This window comes from Vipera ursinii (genome assembly GCF_947247035.1).
Source record: "Vipera ursinii genome assembly, chromosome: W".
NCBI classification, from domain to species: Eukaryota; Metazoa; Chordata; class Lepidosauria; order Squamata; family Viperidae; genus Vipera; species Vipera ursinii.
The window spans coordinates 7,867,834-7,891,329 of NC_139522.1; the positions used below are offsets into that span (position 1 = coordinate 7,867,834).

The window sequence follows — 23,496 nt, forward strand, 5'->3', positions numbered from 1 at the left end:
TCTCGAGTGCCGCATAGCAGAGTGAGCGCCTGTTACTCGTCCCAGCTTCTGCCAACCTAGCAGTTCGAAAGCACGTAAAAATGCAAGTAGAAAAATAGGGACCACTACGGTGGGAAGGTAACAGCGTTCCGTGCGCCTTTGGCATCTAGTCATGCCGGCCACATGACCACGGAGACGTCCTCGGACAAGTGCTGGCTCTTTGGCTTTGAAACAGATGAGCACCGGCCCCTAGAGTCAGAAACGACTAGCACGCATGTGCGGGTGGAACCTTTACCTTTACCTATGAAGCCCTACAGCACCTTATACAACTAACACCAAAAAATGATGTCATTATCATCATGGGGGATTGGAATGCTAAAGTAGGAAGCCAAAAGATAACCAGAATAACAGGCAAGTTTGGCCTTAGAGTACAAAATGAAGCAGGGCACAGGTTGATAGAATTTTGTCAAGAGAATACGATGGTCATAGCAAACACTCTTTTCCAACAGCCCAAGAGACGGCTCTACACATGGACATCACCAGGCAGTCAACACAGAAATCAGATTGACTATGTGCTCTGCAGCCAAAGATGGAGAATCTCTATACAGTCAGTAAAAACCAGACCAGGAGCTGACTGTGACTCATACCATGAGCTTCTCATTGCAAAGTTTAGGCTTAAAGTGAAGAAAGTAGGGAAAAGCACTAGGTCACTCAGGTATGAATTAAATCATATCCAGGTTGAATATACAGTAGAGGTGACAAATAGATTTAAGGAATTAGATCTGATAGACAGAGTGCCTGAAGAACTATGGACAGAGGTTCGCAACATTGTACAACAGGTAGCATCCAAAACCATCCCAAAGAAAAAGAAATGCAAGAAAGCGAAATGGCTGTCTGAGGAAGCTTTGCAAATAGCTGAGGAAAGGAAGAAAGCGAAAGGCAAGGAAGAAAAAGAAAGATACGCCCAATTGAATGCAGAATTCCAGAGAATAGCTAGAAGAGGTAAGAATGCCTTCTTAAATGAACAGTGCAAAGAAATAGAAGAAAACAATAAAATAGGGAGGACCAGAGATCTTTCCAAGAAAATTGGAGAGATGAAGGGAACGTTTCATACAAAAATGGGCATGATAAAGGACCAAAACTGCAGGGACCTAACAGAGGCAGAAGAGATTAAGAAGAGGTGGCAAAATTACACAGAAGAACTATACAGGAATGAGCTTAACATCCCTGATAATCACAATGAGGTGGTCACTGACCTCGAGCCAGACATCGTAGAATGTGAAGTGAAGTGGGCCTTAGAAAAGCTGAGCAACAACAAAGCTAGTGGAGGTGACAGTATTCCAGCTGAGCTATTCAAAATCTTAAAAGACGATGCAGTAAAAGTGCTACACTCAATTTGCTAGCAAATTTGGAAAACTCAACAGTGGCCACAGGATTGGAAAAGATCAGTTTACATTCCAATTCCAAAGAAAGGCAGTGCCAAAGAATGTTCAAACTACTGCACGATTGCACTCATTTCTCATGCTAGTAAAGTTATGCTTAAAATCCTACAAGCTAGACTCCAACAGTATGTGGATCAAGAAGTACCAGAAGTACAGGCAGGATTTCGAAGAGGCAGAGGAACTAGACATCAAATTGCCAACATACGCTGGATCATGGAGAAAGCTAGGGAGTTCCAGAAAAACATCTACTTCTGCTTCATTGACTATGCTAAAGCCTTTGATTGTGTGGATCATAACAAACTGTGGCAAGTTCTTAAAGAGATGGGTGTACCAGACCATCTTATTTGTCTCTTGAGAAACCTCTATGTGGGCCAAGAAACAACAGTGAGAACTGGACACGGAAGCACTGATTGGTTCAAAATTGGGAAAGGAGTCCGGCAAGGCTGTATACTGTCGCCCTGCCTATTTAACTTATATGCAGAGCACATCATGAGAAAGGCAGGGCTAGATGAATCAAAAGTTGGAATTAAGATTGCCGGAAGAAATATTAACAACCTAAGATATGCAGATGATACCACTCTAATGGCAGAAAGTGAAGAAGAACTAAAGAGCCTCTTGTTGCGGGTGAAGAAGGAGAGTGCAAAAGTTGGGTTGAAACTAAACATTAAGAAAACTAAGATCATGGAATCCGGCCCTCTCAATTCCTGGCAAATAGATGGGGAAGAAATGGAGGTAGTGACAGATTTTATTTTCCTGGGCTCCAAGATTACTGCAGATGGGGACTGTAGCCAAGAAATTAAAAGACGCTTGCTCCTGGGGAGGAAAGCCATGGCAAATCTAGACAGCACACTAAAAAGCAGAGGTATTACCCTGACAACAAAAGTGCGTATAGTCAAGGCTATGGTCTTCCCAGTTGCAATGTATGGCTGTGAAAGTTGGACCATAAGAAAGGCTGAGCGCCAAAGAATTCAGCCCTTTGAACTATGGTGCTGGAGAAGACTCCGGTGAGTCCCTTGGACTGCAAGGCGATCAAACCGGTCAGTTCTAAAGGAGATCAACCCTGACTGCTCTTTAGAAGGCCAGATCCTGAAGTTGAAACTCAAATACTTTGGACACCTAATGAGAAGGAAGGAGTCACTGGAGAAGAGCCTAATGCTGGGAAAGATTGAGGGCAAGAGAAGAAGGGGACGACAGAGAATGAGGTGGCTGGATGGAGTCACTGAAGCAGTAGGTGTGAGCTTAAATGGACTCCAGAAGATGGTAGAGGACAGGAAGGCCTGGAGGAACATTTTCCATAGGGTCGCGATGGGTCGGACACGACTTCGCAGCTAACAACAACAACAACAAGAACAATACAGGATGGTGGCTTCAAATCCTCAGCAGCAAATTCTGGTTCTTGTAACCTTTGTGTCATCTGGGTTCAGTAAATCCCTTCTTACATATTCTTTACCAAAGATAAGTTTTGTTTTTCTGTATTTTAAATAACTGCTTGCCTGAATAACTGATCTTCATAAAGCAGAAACGTAACTCCACTGAGCTAAGAAGGGATAAAAGATGATAATGTTATCAATATCCAGCAGAATACTATATAATTCTTAAATATCTACTGTATGAATTTGATAATCATTTTGTTGTAATCTATCTGAACCCATTTGTGGATTATCATCTCAGTTGTAGAAAGCAATAAAAGGCTCTTGCCATCCCAGAGTCCCTGGACAGAACTATACATATCCTAGAATTGCTAGTCAGCATGGGCAACTAGGAGTTGTAGTCGCAACCTATCTGAGAAGTTTAGAGGAAGGCTACTGAAGAACATTCACAAGCAAACTTTTTCAAATTTTACAAGCACTAGTTAGTAAGATGGCCCCAAAGAAATTGAAGAGAATGTTTCTTTGAATAGTAGCAGTCCTGAGGAGTGGAGTGGAGACATTTTTTCTTTATTTCAGTCTTAAAAGCCCATTCTGCACATACTGTATCTGGAAGGGAAATTACTTATGCTGCTGCTAGACTACAAATCCCAGTATTTCTTATAACTGATCATGCTTTTGTTACACACATGTTCCTACGTTTGTTTTATGGTCACACACTCACATCCCTGGAAAATTGCCACACTCAAAAATCACTTTCAGCCAAACGCTGAGGCACAACTCATTCTTTAGAACAGGGGTCCTCAACCTTGGCAACTTTAAGACTTGTTGACTTGAACTCCCAGAATTCTGGGAGTTGAAGTCCACAAGTCTTAAAGTTGCCAAGGTTGAGGACCCCTGCTTTAAAATACCCAGAGACCTAGTGAATTTAAAATAACAGCAAACTTTACTGCTTCCAATGTATATCTGTTTGCTCTTTCACACATGCACGTACACATCCACACTTACCCACGTCAACTAGGCTGGCAGGCACTAGCCAGAAGGATACCAAATCTGTGTCCAAAGACAACTCAAGAGTGGTTAGGCTTCAGGACCCCTTTTATCCCCCAAAGTCCTTGCTTTGTTCTAGCAGCTGTTGGTGGGACTTGGGGAGGGGCTTCCCATGTGCTCAGTCCCAACTTCTTTAGTCTGATTCAGGTGACTTTTTCCCTTTATTTCCTTAACAACTTGGTTCTTTCCTGGCTTTTGTCCACCCTGTTTACATGCCATCATCATCTTTAGGTATGGCAGCTTCAGCCTAGTCTTACACTTCCTGAGTTTGCTGGGAATTTTAATACAGCAACATCTAGAAGACCATACAGGTAGTCTATGGTTAACAACAGTAATTGGGACCAGTATTTCTGTTGCTAAGCAATGCAGTCAGCATCACGTGACCGCATTGCTTAGCAATGGCAATTCTGCTAATTCCCATTGCCATCGTTAACTGAATCTCACTGGTCATTAAGCAAGGACCAACCTTGATCTAAACCATTCCTAGTTTGGTTCCTCCCATCCCCATGCTTTGGTAAGGTAAGGGACTGCCTCCTCTGCCTCCTCTTGAACTACTCCCACCTGCCTATCTCTCCCCTATCTCTGCTGTTTTGGCTGCTTGCTTACCTGCTAGCTGACCCCACTGCCCAGTCTTTCCCTCTACACCAGGGGTGTTAAAACTGCCGGCCCGCAGGCTGGTTGCATCATGCAGAGGCTGTGCCCACCCCAGCTCTGGCAATGCGAAAAAAGTTGTGATACATCACAACATGTCACGTGATGTGGCAAGTTTGACATCCGTGCGCTACACCATTCACTACTGTACAAGTCGGGGCCTTCTTTTGCACCACCTTCTTTTGGGCCAGTGTAGCCAGGTGTCAAATAGCCGTCCGCAAATGACAGGAAAAACCACAGCAGGAATGGCAGACAACCCACAAAGGAAACGTTTATTCTCTTCCACAAAGCAATCCGAAGCGGGAACAAAGTCAGCGTTGGGTGCTTTCCGCATCCAACGCTATTTAAGGCCATCCGGCACAAGACACCAGGCCCCCCCAGCAAACCAGTATCCGCCCACCTCCCCATAAATGTGCTACCCCTCCCCCCAGGGCCTTTTGGCTTCCGCTCTTCTTCCGCGCTACATGTGCAGGTATGTAGCCCCGGAAACCCCCACACCAGACCCTCAGGTCCCCCACCTCTGGTCCTCTCCCACCCGGGACCGTTCTCCATGATCCCCAGGCCCCGGGACCTCTCCGCCCGTCGGAGCCGCCCCAGCTCCCCAACCAGGCAGTCCCATAAACAACCCCCCCGCAGTCAGAGGTGTAGTCCGTTTGCTGCACAACGAGAGAAGCCCACAACAGCAGCTGCGTGTTGGATTCCTCCTCGGGTAGGCCTCCCCGCGCCGAGAATGGCCGGGAGCCTGCTCCGTCGTGCGCAGGTCTCTCGCACGGGCGTGGTGCGCAAAGCTGGTCGGGGCCATGTTCCGGCGCCTGCAGGCCTCATGCGCAGGCGTGGCGTCAGGTCCCTCAGCACGGCCTCCCTGCGCCGGCACAGTTGCCGGAAACAGCCGGGAGCCTGCCCCGTCGTGCACAGGTCCCTCCTGCGCAGGCACGGTGTGCGGAGCCAGTCGGAGCGTTGTCCTGGTGCCTGCGGCCTCCCGTGCACAGGCACGGCGTTCGGGGGGGTGGGGGAGGGACGCCCAACGCAGACATGGCCACTGGAAATGGCCGGGAGTCTGCAAGCGGTTCGGGCAGGCCTGCCGGAGCGGCTGCAACTGGGCGGAGGGGTCCTGGAGCCACCCCCCCCCCCCCCGCTGAATGTCAGCCCTGCGGGGCTCGACACCAGGACTTTTCTTGCATCCCATCCAGGGCCTCTATTTGCATGCCAGCCAGGGCCTCCATTCATGCCCCACCCAGGACCTTGTTTCACAAAAGAAGCCTGGTGCATGAAAGAAGGACCTGGTTAGAAGGGTTCTTCTTTCATGCTGGGGTTTCTTTCATGCACTGGGCATATTTGAGGTAAACATGGTAATATTACCCTGTATAAAGAGATACTTCAGTGCTCCTTGAAATTGGTGAAATCTGTTTTCTTAACTTTCTAGAAGTCCTGCTTTTTGTTTAATCCCTGAAATAAGGTAACAGGCAGAATACCACTCCACAGGTTCCTTCAGCATGTTCCCAAGTTAGTTATGCCTTTGTTTTTCCCAACTCGGTTACCCCCACTGAAACATTGGCCTGAAATCCCCATAACCCCCCTAGCAACATTATAACAGGTAAAGTTCAAACATCTGCAGAGTCTTATCCTCTAGATCATAATTGGACAACCATTTGTCTGAAATGGTATAGGGTTTCCTGCCTGAGCAGGGGGTTGGACTAGAACAGGGCTTTTCAACCGGCTGATTGGTGCTTCCGGAAGCAGCACGGAGCTGGAGGTGAACTGAAGAAAAAGGTGGGGGGGACTTCCAGGTGGTGCTTCAGCGGCCTGGACGGTCAGGATCGACCGCCAGCCTTCCAATTTCGTTAAAGCCATGCAGCAGCCGATGATCAGCTGTTCCGCGGCTCAAAAACCCTTCTCGGGCGAAGAGGGGAAGGGGAGACTCTGGGTAGGGGTAGAGCTCCCCTAGAGCCCCAGAATGTTTATTCTGGGGCTTGAAGGGTGAGAGCTCCCCGAAAGCCTGGAAATACTCCGGATCGGAGGACTTTTCTGCTTTTAAGCAGAACAAGACGCTGAATCCACTCCTGCTGCATTTGATTGTTATCTTGAGTAATTGATGCAGGATGAGTGGATGCGGGAGCAATATAAACAGCAAGTATAAGACTTTAACTCTGGAACCTCAACTTTTTTCCTGTTTCAACGATCGTTTTTAAAAAGAAGGGGAAGATGGCACCTGAGTGATTCTTTGTAACAAGAATTGAAAGCGTCTGGCTGGTGTTTTTTTCTCAAAGTGTAAGTGATTGTTTGGCTATTGAGGAGGAATATGCAAAGTGGATTCTCAAAACTTTAAAAGATTTTGTTAAACTTTGGAGCTGTTTAAAAGTGATTATAAGACTTATAAGACTTGGATATTTAACAGTTAAATGGGGCTGCCCTTGAGGACCACTTGGAGGCTTCAAATGGTGCAGAATGCAGCCGCGCGAGTTGTTATGGGAGTTGCCCGATACTCCCGTGTAACACCTCTTCTCCATGAGCTGCATTGGCTTCTGGTTGCCCTCCGGGTGAGATTCAAGGTGCTGGTAATGATCTATAAAGCTCTAAATGGCTTGGGTCCGGATTATCTAAGGGAACACCTGCTGCCGGCATCAACTTCCCATCGTCCTGTGCGCTCCCACAGGGAGGGCCTTCTCAGGGTACCGCCGGTTAAGGAATGCCGGCGGGTTATTCCCAGGGGAAGGGCATTCTCTGTGGGCACGCCGGCCCTATGGAACCAACTTCCCACGGAACTCAGGACTGCCCCCGACCTTCGCTCATTTTGCCGGGACTTGAAAACCTGGTTCTTCGAGCTGTTTGGCCCAGACTGAGGGGTTTTAACTAATTTAATTTAATTGGGTTTTAGTTTAACTTCAGGGACTGTAATTTAATCATAGTTTTAACTGATTTTAATTTGTATGTTATGTATTTTAATTTTCCCTGTAAACCGCCCTGAGTCCTACGGGAATAGGGTGGTATATAAATTTAAATAATAAATAAATAAATAAATAAATAAATAAATAAATAAATAACAATAGCAAGTGGGGCGGAAAAGTGAAAGTGTGTAATGAAAGTTAATTAGGTGTTAAAATGGCTTCCAAACTGCCTAGAATCCCCGTTCCTAAAGGTCCGGGGGCATCGCCTGTTCAGCAATCTGGAATTCAATCTTTGATGTTACCTTCTGCAGCTGCTGCACCTGTATTGACTTTAAAAGACCTACAAGATTCTTTAAAAGATGCTTTAAAACTTCAGTCTGGAAAAATATCTGAGCAGGTGGCAGAACTTATTGAAGAAAAAAATAAGGAAATATGGCAGGATATTTTGATGGTATTTCAGGGGCTCTCAGGTTGTATTGAGAGTCTGGATGAACATGTGGAAGAAGTGAAACAAAATAATCTGATGCTGGAGGCTAAAATGTGTGAAGTTGAGAATAAAATGGATAAAATTGATGATGAAGTGGTGATGACACAATATAGAGACATGGAGTTTGCCCTGAGGATAAGAGGTTTAAAAGAAAATCCACAGGAAAATCTGGAGATGTTGGTGGATGCTCTGGCGCCTATTTTGGGAATTCAACCGGAAGATTTTTTTGTGGAGATAGATAAAGTATTTCGTGTTAATTCTTGGATCGCTAGGCAAAGGAAACTGCCAAGAGATGTGGTTGTGTATTTTACAAAGAGAAAGATAAGAAATGAGATCATTCAAGCTTTTTACAATAATAGATTTAAAGTGGCTAATCAAGAGGTTTTGATTCTGAAAGAGATTCCCCCAAGAATTTTGAGAAAAAGGAAAGATTTTGTTTTTCTGGCAGATGAATTAAAAAAACAACAGCTTCAGTTCAGATGGGAGATACCAATGGGGATTGTGGTGAATTATGCTGGAGTAAGATATCGTCTTAATACAGTCCTGAAGGCACATGATTTTTATACTAATGTATTGAAAGCAGGTTCACCGCCATCTTCAGAAGTTAAAGGAGGGAAAGAAGAAGTTAAAGGAGGAAATGAAGAAGGGGAGTGACAGGTACAAGAAGTACAGCAAATTTTGGAAACTGTACAACCCCTGGTTTTATTAGAAGAATCTAAGACTCAAAGAGTGACACGGGCTGCATCTAGACATAAGGAACAACAACAACAACAGAAACAGTATTCTGTAACTACAAGTCAGGAATTTACTTCTAGTGAAGCAGTGGGAGGAGCTAGGCCAAAGAGGCAGATGCTTATGGATTTGCAAGAAATGCTCCGAAAGCTTCAAGTCGCAAAAGTTTCTAACCTGGAATGTTAATGGATTAAATTCACCACAAAAGAGAAAGAAAGTATTTCAGTATTTGAAACAATTTAAAAATGATGTTATATGTTTGCAAGAAACGCATATTTGCGCATCTGATCAAAAATATTTGATAAATTCTAGACTGGGTATACAATTTATTGCATCTGCTCCAGAGAAGAAAAATGGAGTAGTTATCTATGTAAAGAAAGACTTAACAGCTAATTTAATTGAAGCAGATAAATAAGGAAGATATATTATAATTGAACTATTAATAGAAGGGAAGAAAACACTTTTAATTGGAGTATATGCACCTAATCAACAGCAAGGAGAATTTTATAAACTGTTACATAATAAAATAATTCAATGGGATTATTTATTTATTTATTTATTTTATTTAATTGAATTTCTATACCGCCCTTCTCCCGAAGGACTCAGGGCGGTGAACAGGGCATATAAATAGAAGATTATAAATCGTGTATTTTAATGGGAGATTGGAATGGAGTGTTGGATACTCAGAAAGATAAAAAAGGATCTTTTAAAAATACTCCAAGCCATGCTAGATTGCCAAAATCTTTTTTTGATTTGAAAGATGACTTGGAATTGCGAGATGTCTGGAGAGAACGAAATTTGGAAGAAAAGGATTTTACTTTTTTTTCTGATAAACATCAATCTTTTTCTAGGATTGATTTTATATTAACTACTAATGATTTTTTTCTAGGATTAAGAAGATTAAGATATGCACAAGAATTCTATCAGATCATAGTCCAGTTTGGATGGAATTGGATAAGGGCATGGGGGAAAGAAGATCATGGAGATTAAATGAAAATTTGTTTAGATATGAAGAAAATGTGGTAGAATGTAAAAAGCATATGCGAGAATTTTTTATTATGAATATGCATAAGGATACTCCCATTGAAATGGTTTGGGATGCAAGTAAAGCTTATATGAGAGGAGTCCTAATATATTTGAATAATAAACATAGATATAGATTGGAATATAAGCGTAAAGAAATAGAGGAGGAAATAAAGTTGAAAGAGAAAGCTCTTATTCTGAACCCATCTGATAAGAGGTTGAAAGAAGTAATTAACTTGCTAAGAGGACAGTTTGATATGTTAATGGCAGATCAAGTGGCAACTAATTTATGATATGCCAAACATAATACTTTTAATAATGCTAATAAGCCAGGTAGGTGGTTAGCTTATTTATTAAGGAAAAAACAAAGATCACATACCGTAATATTGATAAGATAGAATATAAGGGTAAAGAGGTGTTTCAGCAAAATCTTATTAAAAAAGCTATTGTTGAATTTTATTGTAAATTATATGCTAGGGATATAAAGCAAGGTTTAGATATGGATAGTTACTTTCAGGATGTTTATATCCCAATACTTACACAAGAGCAACGGGAAGGGATGAATCAATTGATAACTGCTGAAGAAATTATTTTAGCAATTAAACAATTAAAAGTGGGTAAGGCACCCGGTACAGATGGTTTATCAGCTATTTATTATAAAAATTTACAATCAGAAATGGAGCCTTTAAAAGAATTATTTAGAACAATTCAATCTGGAGGAGAAGTGCCTCCATCGTGGAAAACAGCATTTATAACTTTGATCCCGAAGGAAGATCAAGATCTTGTTCAACTTAAAAATTATAGGCCTATATCGCTTTTAAATAATGATTATAAAATATTTGCAAAGATTTTAGCAAATAGATTAATGAAGGTTATGCAGCAAATGATTCATAGTGATCAAACAGGATTTATAAGTGGTAGACAAATGAAAAATAATGTGAGACATATTGTAAATTTATTAGAATTTTTGGAAAGAAATAATCAAGTCCCCGCAGCGCTGATCTTTTTGGATGCCGAAAAGGCCTTTGATCAATTGAATTGGCAATTTTTATTTAAAGTTTTGGAGAAGATGGAGTTTGGTGATACGTTTTTACAACCTATTAGGGCAATATATCAAAAACAAACAGCCCAAATAATAATTAATGGTAGTTTAACAGAAGCTTGTAAAATTGAAAAGGGTACAAGACAGGGTTGTCCGCTGTCACCATTATTGTTTGTTTTAACATTGGAAATATTGTTGATCAAGATACGTGATTCAAAGAAAATAAAGGGAATTAAAATTAAAGATCAAGATTATAGATTGAAAGCGTTTGTGGATGACTTGGTAATTACATTAAGTCAACCACTTCAATCAGTTATAGATTTAATGGAAATAATTTTACAATATGGACAAGTTTCTGGATTTAAGGTAAATACACAAAAAACTAAAATATTGTCTAAAAATATGACTAAAGAACAAAAGGAAGTTTTAGGAAAACTATCGGGATTTGAAATAGTTAAGAAGATCAAATACTTGGTATATCTTTCAGCTTCAAATGCGAAATTATATAAAAATAATTATGAATTGTTATGGTTAAAAATACAAAAAGAATTAGATAGTTGAAAAAAATTACAATTGTCCTTATTGGGAAGAATTGCAGCTGTGAAAATGAATGTTTTACCTAAATTCTTATTTTTGTTTCAAATGATACCTATACTTAAAAAAGACTCAAATTTGGAGGAATGGCAGAGAGGTATTAATAAATTTATTTGGGCACGGAAGAGACCGAGAGTTAAACTTAAGATAATGCAAGATGTACGTGAAAGAGGTGGTCTTAAAATGCCCAATTTTAAATTATACTATGAGGCTGCGGCATTATCATCAATTAGTAATTGGTTTAATTTAACACAAGGAAGATTACTGAATATTGAAGGATATGATTTGTTATATGGTTGGCATGCTCATTTATTGTATGACAAAAAAGTGGATAATGTTTTTAAGACACATATATGCCCTGTTGCAAGTTTGGAAAAAATATTGTTATAAGTTTAATTTTAAAATTCCAATTTGGGCAATACCTAAACATGCGATAGAAAATATAAATGTGGGATTTAAGTGTGATGTGATTACATATAAAGAAATTCTTAGATTGGAAAGAAATGTATGGCAATTAAAGCCATTTAATATTTTAAAAGAAGAAAAGATAGTACAAACTTGGTTTCAGTATGGGCAGTTACAAGCTAGATGGAAACAGGATCAGAAAATTGGTATTTCCATAGTAGATGAAAATTTGGTTAAACAAATTAGAGATCAAAGTCCTGCACATATAAGAAGGATATATAATGCATTGATAGAAATAGATTCAGAAACGGAACTTGTTAAGGATTGTATGATAAAATGGGCCCAGAATATTCAAGAACCAATAATGATGGATACTTGGGAAACAATCTGGGTCAGAAATGTAAAATTTACACAGGCACAAAATTTAAGAGAATTTTTATAAGATGTTTTATAGATGGCATTTAGATCCTAAGAAATTGGCATGTATGTATCCAAATTATCAGCCTAAATGCTGGCAGTGTGGTTGTGATGATGCAACGTATTATCTTATATGGTGGACTTGTAAAAAAGTTACAGCTTTTTGGATTAAAATTTGGTGGAATATGCAGAAGATATTTAAGAAAAAGATAAAGTTTTCTCCACAATTATTTTTGCTGGGTATTACTATAGACTGTACTGCTATAGAAACTAAATTGATGTTGTATTTAATAACGGCAGCAAGACTTTTGGTAGCGCAATATTGGAAAAAGGAGGATTTGCCTACTATAGAAGAATGGACTTTAAAAGTTTCGAACCTGGCAGAAATGGCAAAAATTTCAGCATATTTGAAAGACCATTCGCAACAAAGATATATCTTGGAATGGAGAAGATGGATTGATTATATTCAGAATAAATATGGGACCAAAAAGTTTCATTTAGCATTTGAATATGTATTAGATTTATAAGATTTGTTACTATTTAGTTACTTTTAAGGAGAGTTAAAGTTCGATAGGATTTAAAGTGTTATAGTTAATTAGCATATTATAGTTTAAGATTGTTAGGGTTAATACCCTCTGGAAAGTCGGTGGGGGTGGGGGAGGGGTGGGTCTTATGTTTATAATGTATCTGTAAAACTTTTTAATAAAATAAAAAGAAAAAGGTGGGGGGAGCAGAGGAGAGGCTATAAAAGGATGTGGTTTGGGCAAGAAAGGGAAAAAGACAACGGGAAGAGAAGGAGAGGTCAGCAACAGGGAGGAAACAGGGACAGAGAAGCAGCAGCTGTTGCTGGAAGAAAAGGTCCCAAGGTTCATTTTCTCCAGCCAGGAGAATGCAAACAGCGCTGATGAAATGAAAAGCTGGCATGTCGGAAAGGAGATGGGTTTATTTAGTTCTGGATCAGCTGGCAGCTTGATTGGGTTACCATAAGTATTTTGGTACAGTTTTTACAGCATTTTGTAATTCAGAGGCTCCTTTGTGTTCTTTGGTTATTGGAATATTTTAGTCTGTATTTTAGGCTAGCAATGAGTCCAAAGTGTTCACTTCAATGGGTTTAATCCCTTTAACCAAATGTACAGGTGAAACTCAAAAAATTAGAATATTGTGCAAAAGTTCATTTATTTCAGTAGTGCAACTTAAAAGGAGAAATAATAATAATAATAATAATAATAATAATAATAATAACAACAACAACAACAACAACAACAACAACAACAACAATATGGTAAGTTGGAAGGGACCTTGGAGGTCATCTAGTCCAACCCCCTGCTAAGGCAGGAAACCCTATACCATTTCTAACAAATGGCTGTCCAGTCTGTTCTTAAAAACTTCCAGTGTTGGAGCATTCACCACTTCTGGAGGCAGGTTGTTCCACTGGTTAGTTGTTCTAACTGTCAGGAAGTTTCTCCTTAGTTCTAGGTTGCTTCTCTCCTTGACTAGTTTCCATCCGTTGCTTCTTGTCCTGCTTTCAGGTGCTTTGGAGAATAGCTTGACTCCCTCTTCTTTGTGGCAGCCCCTGAGATATTGGAACACTGCTATCATATGAGATAGACTCATTACATGCAAAGCAAGATAGTTCAAACCGTGAATTGTCATAATTGTGATGATTGTGGCGTACAGCTCATGAAAACCCCAAATCCACAATCTCAGTAAATTAGAATATTGTAAAAAGGTGCAATATTATAGGCTCAAAGTGTCCCACTCTAAGCAGCTGATTAAGCCATAACACCTGCAAAGGGTTCCTGAGCCTTTAAATGGTCTCTCAGTCTGGTTCAGTAGGAATCACAATCATGGGGAAGACTGCTGACCTGACCATTGTGCAGAAAACCATCATTGACACCCTCCATAAGGAGGGAAAGCCTCAAAAGGTAATTGCAAAACAAGTTGGATGTTCCCCAAGTGCTGTATCAAAGCACATTAATAGAAAGTTATGTGGAAGGGAAAAGTGTGGAAGAAAAAGGTGCACAAGCAGCAGGGATGACTGCAGCCTGGAGAGGATTGTGAGGAAAAGGCCATTCAAAAGTGTTGGGGACTTTCACAAGGAGTGGACTGAGGCTGGAGTCAGTGCATCAAGAGCCACCACACACAGACGGATCCTGGACATGGGCTTCAAATGTCGTATTCCTCTTGTCAAGCCGCTCCTGAACAACAAACAAGGTCAGAAGCGTCTTTTTTTTTATTAAAAAGTTTTACAATACATTTTATCTTTAGCAAACCAAAAAAGAAAAAAAACCCAACCCCCTCCCCCCACCCTCTTCCCCCTCCCCCACCCTCCCCAAAGCCTCCCTCCCTTTCCCCTCCCCCCCCCCGGCTTCCCAGAGCAAAATACAGGGTATAAAAATACAATCATAATCTAACTTACGCAAACAATCCTAAACTATTTAAACTACCGAACTTTAACTCATATAAGAAAACTCCAAACATATATATATATATATATCATATCAATAATTATACAAATACAAAATAATACTTTCCAATCTAATACCAAAACACAGGGTATAGAAATACAAACAAACAATCATGATCTAACTTACGCAAACAATCCTAAGCTATTCAAACTATCAAACTTTAACTCATATAGGTAAATTCCAAACATACATATATATATATCATATCAATGATTATTCAAATACAAAATAATACCTTAAATTCATATTATCCTAATATATTATACAAATTAAAATACCATAGATTACTTCCAAACTTAAATTTTTTTTATATAATCACATCATTCTTATATTCTTATATTCTATTACCTACTCCAATATTGCCCATAAAAGTATTACAAATTAATTTCAATCACACATAAAACAATTTATATCAGTTTTATAAAACTATTCTATCCAACTAGACTTTAACATACTAAAACCAAATTAATACAACCTTTCCTTCTCCTAATATATTATACAACTTAAAATACCATACACTACCTTCCAGGCTTAAAACTTTCCATCCAAATAACAAAGCATAACCTACAGAATATCAATAAACACTACTACAAATCTTCCCAATTAAATTTTCATAATCATCTTCAAACTAAAGCAACACAAAATATTATATAATTATTTTATAAGGGTGAAAAATGAATCCCCACATACTTAATCCTTCTAGCATCCTTATTACATTATTATCTCTTGCAATTATGCAACTAAATCCTCAGGTTTGCTTCATTCTTCCAGAAACAGCACACCTCTTCCAATTTCTGGCCTTCTCCCGTGGTGATGAAATTTGACCCACTCCTGTAACTTTCACATCTGTCTGCGTTAACCCTTCAACATCTTGTGGATTCTCTGTGGAACGTTGAGGCTCTCTGTCACCTTTTTTCTTTGTAGACTCCAAAGACGATATGGGGACTGCTTTTAAAACATTACTGTAAAAGTCACGTGCCTGAACCACCGTGGTAAGACAATGCCTCGTACCTTCATGAGTCACCACCATACCCTCTGGTATTTGCCATCTAAACTTAATATCACGTCGTCTCAATTCTTGTGTCAAAAAGGCAAATTCCTTCCTTTTTCTTAAAATTCTTGCAGGAATCTCTTTTAAAATCAAAACTTTTTGCTCATCCATTACAAAATCAATATTATAGGAGGCCTGGATAACTTCATTTCTAATCTTTCTCTTTGTGAAATAAACCACCACATCTCTGGGTAATTTCCTTTGTCTTTCAATCCACGAATTAACACGGAAGATTTTATCTATATCTTGCATTATTTCATCTGCTGGTCGCTCCAACACCCCTTCCAAAACCTCAGAAACCATTTTCGTCAAATTTTCCTTAGGATTTTCTTTTAGGCCTCTGATTCTCAAAGCAAGCTCCATCTGAAAATACTGTGTCAAAATCAAATCATAATCCATTTCCGCTATCATATTTTCAGTTTCTGTCATTTTGGCTTCCATTCTAGTATCATTTTGAACAAGATCTTCCACTTTTTCATCCAAAATCTCAATGCTTTTAGCCAGATTTAACGTTGCAGATGTGATGTCTGCTCTCATTTCTGCTAATTTCTCTGTAAACTTCTCCTCCAACCTTTTCTCCGTTATCTCAACAAATTGTTGCATTTGCTTTTCCATAGTTTCTTGGAGCAAACTCTGCAAATCTTTTACTGTAAAAGCTGATACAGATTCAGATGCAGAGGACAATGAAGTTTTCGCCGAAGACTGCTGCCTCAGGGCAGGGACTTTAGAAGATATAGTCGCCATTTTCACCCTCTATTGTTAACTACTCACTTTCACATGCAGATTCAGCAAAGTCCATTGAGTTAAAGATCAAAACATCATCTTCACCAAAATCTCCTGCATCGCTCTGCCTTCATCCTCTTTCTCATAAGCTCTTCCTTGCTAGCAGGGATGGTTGCGAACACCCTGTTCTGCTCCAAAAAACCCGGAGCAGAGACGCCTTGCAGTCCGGAGCATGCCCAGGCTTCGGGGGGGCTCAATCCTTCCGCCACCAAAACTCTAAGTTCTGGCGGCCCCGGAGAGCTCTACCCCTACCTGGACGCTCACCCCCTCCTCCCGAGGTGGGGGCTTCCAAGCTGCCGAACAGCTGATCGACGCTGTTTTCGGCGGCTCTACGGAGCTGCGAGGCTGACAGCCAAGAAATGGCTGCCTCCGGCAACGCCTTGCCATCCGGAAGCCGCCCAGAAGCGTCTTACCTGGGCTAAAGAAAAGCAGACCTGGTCTGTTGCTCAGTGGTCCAAAGTCCTCTTTTCTGATGAGAGCAACTTTTGCATCTCATTTGGAAACCAAGGACCCAGAGTCTGGAGGAAGAATGGAGAGGCACACACCGCAAGATGCTTGAAGTCCAGTGTGAAGTTTCCACAGTCTGTGTTGATTTGGGGAGCCATGTCATCTCCTGGTGTTGGTCCACTGTGCTTCATTAAGTCCAGGGTCAACGCAGCCGTCTACCGGGAGATTTTGGAGCACTTCATGCTTCCTTCCGCAGACGAGCTTTATGGGGATGCTGACTTCATTTTCCAGCAGGACTTGGCACCTGCCCACACTGCCAAAAGCACCAAAACCTGGTTCAATGACTGTGGGATTACTGTGCTTGATTGGCCAGCAAACTCGCCTGACCTTAACCCCATAGAGAATCTATGGGGCATTGCCAAGAGAAAGATGAGAGACATGAGACCGAACAATGCAGAAGAGTTTAAGGCCGCTATTGAAGCATCCTAGTCTTCCATAACACCTCAGCAGTGCCACAGGCTGATAGCTTCCATGCCACGCCACATTGAGGCAGTAATTGCTGCAAAAGGAGCCCAAACCAAGTACTGAGTACATATGCATGCTTATACTTTTCAGAGGTCCGATATTGTTCTATGTACACTCCTTGTTTTATTGATTGCATGTAATATTCTAATTTTCTGAGATTGTGGATTTGGGGTTTTCATGAGCTGTACGCCATAATCATCACAATTATGACAAATCACGGCTTGAATTATCTTGCTTTGCATGTAATGAGTCTATCTCATATATTAGTTTCCCCTTTTAAGTTGCATTACTGAAATAAATGAACGTTTGCATGATATTCTAATTTTTCGAGTTTCACCTGTATTACAGAAGCTGAGAAATGCCACAGTAAAATATAAAGGAAGAGAGATAGTGGTATTAAAACAGATTCCAAGAAGAGTGAGAGATTTGAGAAAGGAGTACCAATTTTTGTAAATTTTATTGGTTTTCATAAGGGTGGGGAGGAAAATGAAAGGATAGGTTGAGGGGTCGGGATAGCGGGAAAGTTGGGGGAGGGGTTGGGGTTTCCCCCAATTACATTCAATATTTAGCAAATAGCATATTGTGTGGGTTGATATATATCAATAGAAGTAGTAAGAATAATGATTGATAACAGTAATAGATATAGCAAATTATAGTAAACAATGTTAAATTTTCAATCTATGATATTATTCTTAGTAAAGTAAGGTCAAAAATAAGTGTCACGTTCCTTTCTCTCTAATTTATCTAGCCATTGATAAAATTTATTCCAAGTTCTATAATAGACTAAATGCTGTTTTTCTTTAATCTCTAAAGTTAATCTATCCATTTCTGCACAATCTAATATTTTCTTAATTAGCATTTCTTCAGTTGGTAAATTTTCATTTTTCCAATATTGGGCATACCTAATTCTCGCTGCTGTTAACTACATGTAATATTAAATACCCAGTCTCTTTATCATAATTGGGATCTATCATTCCTAACAGGAACAATTCTGGTTTAAATTCTATTTGTTTTTTTAACCATCTTCTCCAACCATAAGTGTATCTTAAGCCAAAACCTTTTAGCTTTAGAACATGTCCACCAGAGATGATAATAGGTACCTGGTCTTTGGCTGCATTTCCAACAAACGTATTCTTAAAGATTTTTTCTAGTCTCATTGGTGTCATGTGCCATCTATAAAACATTTTATACAGATTTTCTTTATATGATACAGCTTTAGTTAATCTAATATTTCTGTCCCATAACTTTTCCCATTCTTCAAGTTCTGTAGTGTGACCAACATTTTTTGCCCAAATTATCATTGTTTTTTTAACTTGTTCTTCCTCCATCTTTAAATTAAGCAGAAATGTGTAAAGTTTTTTAATCAGCTTCTCATCTGCTTTTAACAATATACGATCAAGTTCTGTCTGTTCATTGTAGAGCCCTGTTGTTTTCAAGTCTTTTTCATATCTTGTTTGAATTTGTAAGTATGGCCACCATGCTAAATCAATACCTTGTTGATATAGGTCTTGTCTAGATTTCAATCTTCCTTCATTATCCATTAAGTCCTTATATGTTACAAGTTTATCATAATTAAGTTTGGGTAAGCAAAAGCTTCCATTGTTGAAAGCCATTCAGGTATCTTAATGTAAGTTTTTTCCTTTATTTTTTCCCATTCTAAGAGAAGTGCGTTTCTTATGGTATGGTTCTGAAAATATCTATGGGCTTTATTCTTCCCATGCCATAAGAAGGCATGCCAGCCGATCTGCAGGTCATGCCCCTCTAGATATAATAGTCTTTTATCTCTGAGTGTTATCCATTCTTTAATCCACATTAGAATAGCTGCTTGGTAATATAACTTCCAATCTGGGAGTCCCAATCCTTCCCTTTCTCTAACGTCCTGTAACATTTTCACTTTAATTCGTGCTTTTTTCCCTTGCCAAATTAATTTCAATATTATGGTGTTCAGTTCATCAAAAAAAGCTTTTTCTGATTTTACAGGAATGGTTTTAAAAAAGTATTTTCAGTAAAATGTTCATTTTAATTGTAGCTATTCTCCCCAGCATTGAAAGTTGGAGGTTTTTCTAGTTTTCTAAGTCCAGTTTTATTTCTTTTAGTAATTTTACGTAGTTATCCTCTTTTATTGTTGCACATCTTGCTGTTAAGTAAATTCCCAAATACTTAACATTTTTGACTATTTGAAGGTTTGTTTTTTTCAAGTTGCATTTTCTGTTTTTCTGTTAAGTTCTTTGTCAAAACTTTAGTTTTTTCTCTATTTATTATCAAACCTGCTACATCACCATATTGTTCTATTGTATCCAGTAATTTCGTGCTCGTTTCCAAAGGTTCTTCCAATATAAAAACCAAGTCATCTGCAAATGCTTGTAATTTATATTTTTCAACCTTTATCTCTAGTCCTTTAATCTCAGGGTCTTGTCTAATGTTTCTGTTCAATACTTCCAGAGTTAGTATAAATAGTAGTGGGGATAAAGGACATCCCTGTCTTGTGCCCTTTTTAATATTAAAGTTTTCTCTATAGTCTCCATTTACAATTATTCTAGCAGTCTATTTATCATAAATTGCATGGATTGCATTCATAAAGTTTTCCCCAAAGTCCATTTCAGCAAGTTGCTTGAACATAAATTGCCAATTTAAATTATCAAATGCTTTTTGTGCATCGAGGAATATCAGAGCCATCTGTTTCCCTGGATGGGCTTCATAGTACTCTAGGACATCCAGGATTGTTCTTAAATTATTTTTTATCTGTCTTTTAGGTAAAAAGCCATTTTGATCAATATGTATAAATTCACTCAAGAATTTCTTAATTCTTTCTGCCATTATTGAACCAAAGATTTTATAGTCCACATTGAGTAATGAGATTGGTCTATAATTTTTTATATGTGTCAAGTCTGCATCTTCTTTAGGTTTTAAAGTAATATTAGCTTCAGTCCATGTCTTTGGTATTTTGGTTTCCAGGAGAGTTTCATTGCAAAGTTCTTTCAAAGTTGGAGTTAAGATATCTTGTAAGGCAGTATCTTTTTTTGCCTTTTTATACCTTCTGTAATTTCCATCGTTGATATTGGTTCATTCAATATATTTCGAATGTTCTGGGAAATTTTTGGTAAGTTTGCTTTTTTTAAATATTGCTGTATTTTTTCCATGGAGATTTCCTTTGCCTTGTAAAGTGTCTCATAATATTCTTACAATTTTTTTCATTGCGTCATTTTGAAATTGTATTTCTCCATTTGTATTTTGTAATTTCTTTATCATTTTCTTTTCTTTTTCTTTTTTCAATCTATATGCTAGCCATCTTTCCGGCTTATTTGCATTTTCAAAGAAGTTCTGTTTAGCCCGTTTGATCTGTTGAGCCATCAATTCCATCTCAGCTAAATTTAACCTATGCTTTATTATTTCCATTTGTTTCTTGAGTGATACTTTATCTGGATCTGTTTGTAATTCTGCTTCTAGTTTTCTGAGTTCCTCCCTCAAGTTTAGTTGTAGTTGTTTCTTTTCTTTATTCTTCTTAGCCATGTAAGTTATTGTTCTGTTCCAGCCTACTACCAGCCCTTCAGAAATGTCAGGGACAACCCCTTTTCAAAAGTCAATAGGCTGAAAGTAAGCCAGCCAAATTTATTTACACAAAGGAAATGAAACAGATCCAAAACAGAGCAAAACAAAATACTAACCACGACTAAATCAGAAGCTGTTCAAACGGTTGCCTTCAGCAACCAGCACCTGCCACACATTCCCCTTTTAAACACAGTTTCAAGGCGTGGCTTCTCTTTGCCTCCTCCTGAGGTGCCTCATTGCCCTCCTTTGTTCACTCCTGCTTATCTGCCTCCTGCTTCGGGCATCCTTGAACAAAGCCAGCTGTGACTCATCTTCGTCCAAGCTTTCAGGCTCACACAGCTGGGTCTGAGGAGGAACAAGGCGGGAGGGGCCTGGCTGAGAGCTCTGCGATGCCTCAGAACTTTCCTCTGCAGGCTCTCCAATCCCCTCCTCCTCCTCCTCCTCAGAATTGTCTGATTCAGCTGCCGAACCCACAGGCTGACACTGAATCACAACAGTTATGGCCAAGCCTCTAAAATATGCTTTAGCAGTGTCCCAAACATTTTGGAATGATGTTTCTTTCTTCTTATTTATTTTATAGAAAAATTCCATTTCCTTTTTCGCTACTTGTAGAAATTCTTTTTCCTTCAGTATCAATTTATTTAGAGACCATCTAGGTTTCTTCTTGGTTCCTTTCCAGGTCATTTTTATTGGATTATGGTCTGCCCAGTCGTTGGCTTTAATTTCTACTTCTTGAATCATTGATCTCAAGTCCAATGAGATCCATATCATATCAATTCTTGACCATGATTTGTGTCTATTTGAGTAAAATGTATATTGTAATTTCTCTGGGTTTCTCTCTCGCCATATGTCTAACATGCTAAATTCTTCTATCATTTTTAAAAATGCTCTAGGTAATAGATTTCCTCCTTTCCTTCCTTGCTTAGCACTTTTGTAGTCTGAAGATCCATCCACAATTGCATTAAAGTCTCCCATTATACAAAAAATTTGGTAGTTTAGATCTAGTATTTTCTTATAAAATTTAAGATAAAATTGTTCTTGTTTATCGTTAGGTGCATATATTCCAATGATTAGTATTTGCTTTTGATCCGTCATAATTTCCACCATTAAAATTCTCCCCTCTTCGTCCACATAAATTTGTTTGGGACTCATCTTTTCTTTGATATAAAGGGCTACTCCTCTTTTCTTTTGGGATGCCGATGCAAAGAAAAGTTTGCCTATTTTTGGTTGCTCTATAATTTTGGTATGTTGCCTCTTAATGTGCGTTTCTTGGAGACAAATTATATCCATATTTAATTTTTGTAAGCGTGTGAAAAATTTTCTTCTTTTTGAGGGGGAATTTAGGCCATTAATATTTACTGATAGTATCGCCATCTCTTCCATTCTTCAGTTATATCTGGGTGTTAATCTTCTAGTCGATCTTATCTGTCTCTGGTCTCTTGATCTTGCACCTTCTTCTGAATAGGCATATGTGGTGTGGGTTTCTTTGGTCTTTTGGGTCGGCCTCACCTTGAACTGGCATTTCCTCTTGCTTTTTGGCTTCCGGATTATCTTTCTCCAAAAAGGTTCTGTGACTGTCAAAGAACTCCAATGCTTTAAGTGGTGTATCCAGTCTGTATCTTTTTGTATCCCAGTAGAGTAAAATCCCTTCTGGAATCAGCCATCTAAAATTCACTCGTTTTTCAACAAGTTTCTTAGTTAAAAATTGGTAGTCTCTTTGAACCTTAAGAACCACAATTTCTTTTTCTTTATATTTCAACGGCTCATCTCTTACTTTTCTCAGGATTTCATCTCTTGTGGCTCTTTTTAAAAATCTGATGTGGACTTCCCTGGGCACCTTATTTCTTCTGGCATAGTTTGAGCTGACCCGATAGACCTGATCGACCTCTCCTTCTATTTGTGACTTCCCCGAGCCTAGAACGTCTGCCAGCAATTCTGTCATCAATTCTAAAAGATCCTCTTCCTTGTCTTCCTGTATGTTTTGTAATCTTAGGAAATACAACGCCCACTCCATTTCTATGGTCATCAAACAATATTCCAGTTCTCCATTTATTTGGCTGAATTTTTGGTTTTCATCTTTCAGGTCTGCTATTTGATGGTCAACCTCTGTTGACTTATGTTCCATTTTTTGAATTCTTTGCTGGTTTTCTGCAATCATCTTTTTAAAGTCTGCCAATTGAGAATCTATGTTGTTAATTTTTTGGTTCATTTTGTGTAGGTCACTTTTCAACTTTTCATGGTTTTTAGTTGCTGTGGCAGACTGGGCAGAATTGGCATCAAAAATTGCTTGTAAGATAGCTTGGGTATCCTTCTGTTGGGTATAAGTCTTCTGTTGTAACATTGTGGTTATTGATTTCTGGTAGAGTGGGCTTGCAGAATTTGAGGCAGGAGCAGAAGAGCCTTTTTTTCCAAGTTTGGATAAATTAGAAATTATTATTATTATTATTATTATTATTATTATTATTATTAATTATTATTATTATTATTATTATTTTGGTTTATATACTGCCCTATTCCCGAAGGATTCAGGGAGGTTTACAGGGCAGAATTTAAAAACAATACAATATAAAATTAAAATAAAATTAAATTAAGTATAGCC

The 23,496-nt window shown here is 39.0% G+C and overlaps 1 protein-coding gene across 1 annotated transcript in view; it reads left to right on the forward strand.

Moving 5' to 3' along the window:
* Positions 1-6,710: 6,710 nt before the first annotated feature.
* LOC310648210 (phosphatidylinositol 5-phosphate 4-kinase type-2 beta-like) overlaps positions 6,711-23,496 on the forward strand; it is a gene marked incomplete at its 3' end in the record, with an annotated part of 60,560 nt that continues 43,774 nt past the window's right edge. The window contains exon 1 of the mRNA XM_083375959.1: positions 6,711-6,757. The remainder of the gene's footprint in view (positions 6,758-23,496) is intronic.